This window comes from Poecilia reticulata, chromosome 21, assembly GCF_904066995.2.
Source record: "Poecilia reticulata chromosome 21, P_reticulata-male-v2, whole genome shotgun sequence".
In the NCBI taxonomy this organism is placed as follows: domain Eukaryota; kingdom Metazoa; phylum Chordata; class Actinopteri; order Cyprinodontiformes; family Poeciliidae; genus Poecilia; species Poecilia reticulata.
This window is the reverse complement of record NC_088850.1, coordinates 3,097,930-3,101,734: the sequence shown is the minus strand read 5'-3', so window position 1 is coordinate 3,101,734 and position 3,805 is coordinate 3,097,930.

The window sequence follows — 3,805 nt, the reverse complement described above, 5'->3', positions numbered from 1 at the left end:
TTTGTGTTTGATTGTATCATTAAACATTCATAAGAAATCTCCACCTTCTAGCCAATACATACTGATAATATTTACTGATTTTGAACATATTTCTAGTAAAAAAAAGATTTTTATCTTCAGTAATGACACAAGTTGTTCCCATTTTTTATCAAATCTTCAGAAGTCAGTCTGATAAAATGCTTTGAGCATTTATTTTAGTGAGTTGGTCACAAAAAGCATGAATGAGACGCAGAGAGAGAAAAGTATCAGGACCAGTCAGGATTACATAGTTACTATTTTAAATGCCTGATTAAAAATACAAAAAAGCAAAAGAGAAGCTGAACAACAACAGGTTGTAATTATCTTGCGTTTGTGATTCTAAGGCGTTAGAACTTGTTCTGTTTTTGACATTATTTTCATTGTTTAGTTGCTTAAATCTTGTTTTAGTTTAGGAATAAATTTAAATCTTACCATTTTAGATCTCCCTGTATGTCTGTTTTTTTTTAATTTCTCTCGCTCTGCTTTCATTCCCAGCTGTTTCACATCTCCTCATTTCCTCTGCCTGCTCTCTTCCTCAGCTGCATCTACTTACCTCTGATTAGTTCCTCTGGTTCCTGTTCAATAAAAGCAACTGTTCGTGTTATTAAACAAGCTGAGGAGCAGAAATGAAGAAATCACTTTAATATTCAGGGGTCATCTGCGTCGTTGACCTCTAACTTTTGGATATAAATAAAGGTAATTTAATTTTAACTCCTGTAGCATTCTTACCTCTCTGAAGAGTTAATAGTTACACACCTTTCACAAGATTTAAATGTATTAATTTGAATGTGAAATCTATTAATCAGTGAGATGATTGCATTTTTATCTGAAAGTCCCAATACTTGCAGTTGATCTTGTTCCAAATATTGAACAAAAGAAACAAAATCTAAAACAACAGAGTGAGAAAATCTGCATGTCCATATTTATTTTGATCATTTTACATTTCAGCAAATTGTCTTAGAGGACATTTACACACAGAACACCTGCTAACTGGACAGTTTTTGCTCCTATAATATACTGGCTTCCATAATAACTTCACATTTCTGCTTCAGTGTCTTCTTCCTACTGCAACTATACAATCAGAAAACTGAGAAAAGAAGAAGTGAGTAAACTTAAAATTACGCATTCATTTCTTTTCTCCTCAAGAAATTACCAATCGGTAAGAAAAGATCATTCAATGTCATCAGTGCACAAATACTTAATGATCAGAAACGATACATTAGATTCTCAGTGGAACAAGTGGCTTTGGCAGAGACATGACACAATTCAAAGTCAGTGAGAATTAAACCGCTTACAGACTATCGATTATTACAAAATACTGTATAACAAGAGCGTGATGGAGAGCAGAAGAAATAAAAACGGATTAATGAATCCAAATCTTCATTAAGCAGGTTGAATGAAGACAGTTGTCACTGCTGGAAGCTTTAAATCGGGAAAAATGATGATTAAATCAGTGAGAAGTTATTCAGCTCAGGTTCATGAGAGCTGGGAGCATTTACTGGAAACAAACCGATAAAACGATAGAAGGCGAGTTAATAATAATATTTAAAACAAGGGAAACTTCAGCGCTGTGTCTTATTTACTGATTAACATGAATAAAAAGAAAGAAATGAGCCATTTAATTACCAAATAAACTGCAAACCACTTCAGTTACCATCATGAAGGTTCCTGTGTTTTACAAACAGCTGCTGTATTTTCATTACAAACGTACTTACTCAAAACTTTGTGTTTTTATGGAATATCAATAATTTTGCAATTGTGTGAATAAGTTTGTTTACGCAATAAGTCATTAAAGATTACACCACGCCATAAACCTCCAGCTATAACGTAGCTTTTTAAAGACTTTATGACATTCTGTATTGTAAAAATCTAAAATTTTTGTTAAAATGTTTTGGTAAATGTGTATGAAGATCTATGAACCTCCAGGATGGCATCAAGGCTGCGTTCACACTGCAGAATGAAGTGACCCAATTCCGATTTTTTTTTTTTACATAATGTGACCTGTATCTGATCTTTTCATGGCAGTGTGAACAGCTCAGGTCGGATTCTTTTAGAATGTGATCCATATCCGATACGTATCCGATTCAAATGCGACCATAACGTTCAGGCCGCATTCATCCGAACTGAACGTCACTGATTCTCAACAAATCTCATTATTCTGCTCCTGAAACGAGCAGGAAGGAAGAAAAACAACAACCATGACGGATTATATGAGGATTAAGTTGTTAATTTGCTGCTCCGGCCGGATAACAACTTCAAATATATAAGCTAAGCTCCACCGTTAGCCTCCATGTTTACTTCCGCAAACACTGAGCTCTTCTTCTTCTTCTTCTTATGGCGGTTGGCAGAACACTGAGAACGCTGACGCTATGGCGCCCTCTAGTGCGCATGCGGGACACTTTCAGGTAGTTTGCCCGTTTACACTGCAGAACACATACAGGAAGCATTTACTGGCAGTGTGAACGACACCGGCATAAAAATCAGAATTGGGTCACTTCAGGCTGCAGTGTGAAGGTGGTTTAAGGTGGTCTTTAGATTTTTTTTTTCTCATTTAAGGTTTAAAATTCTGATGAAAACTTTGGGAAGAAAGCCAAAACATCATGTAGAAAAACATTCAAAATGCTGAATTTCTTAAATATGAAACTTATTTCAGACTGCTTACAGTTTAAAAAGCACACATCTGACATTTGTATAATAAACATTAGCAATTTCCATAAAAATACTGACAAAATAAACATCAAAAAATACCAAATGTTCAGTGAAGAATTACCAGAAAAGAACATTTTGTTGTAAAATTAAAGATCTTCTGTATAACCATCTGTTAAATACCGTCACACAAAACAACCAGTGAAATTCACTTCTGTCACTTTAACCTTAGAAACCTTCAGTGGAGCAGCAGGAGGCTCTGAGTCACGGAGTGGAGCGATATTCAAGCAGTGTACATGTTCAGTTCATGTAAACGTTTAATCCCAACAACTGGAAGCATCTACAGTGGCTGTGTGAGAGAGTGTGTGTGTGTGAGAGTGTGTGTCCCTGTTTGTCTTTACACCTCCTGACCTCTGACCCCCACCATCCTGGTTGATAACCTTAAAAAAATACATCCAAGGTTTTAGTTTATGCACAGAAAGTAAAGTGTAAGCACCTGGAAGCTTCTGTAAAGGATTGTTACATTTCTTCAGATTCAAATTTTGCCCTTTAGTGGATCTGGTTCATTTGAAGATTATTTACAATTTTCTTGCCAACAAAAACTCACAAATAAAATCTTAAACTAGATTAACATTAACAAAAAAAACAGCAAAAGTGTTCCTCTCTTTAAGCCAGAATATATTTGGCTGGATAATTAAACAACATCAGATAATAAATTGTCTATTTTCACAAAGAATTTGACTAGAACAACTGGTGAAATAAGTGTTAACTGTGTAGGTTTATAGCTTAAAGTGTTCCTTAAATTCATTTCAAACTGTTTAATTTTACTCAATTTATAGATTTATGTTGTTTATAGACACTTTATACCCCAAGAATAAACTTTGATTAAGTCACATTAAACTCATCAAGGCCCAAAAAATGTCCTGGTCACCAAAAAAGGTCAATTTCAAAATATTATCTTTTAAAAAGTGGATGAACCAATTAATATGAAAGCATGAAGATTGAAGTCCAGATCAAAAACATTTAAATGATCAGTATTTGTGTCTAAACTTATTCTGATTCTCATTGTTAGCTTAGTTTCTATTATTATATTTCAGCCACATCCTCAGTGACCCGGGCAGCAAAATTTAGCACGACTAAT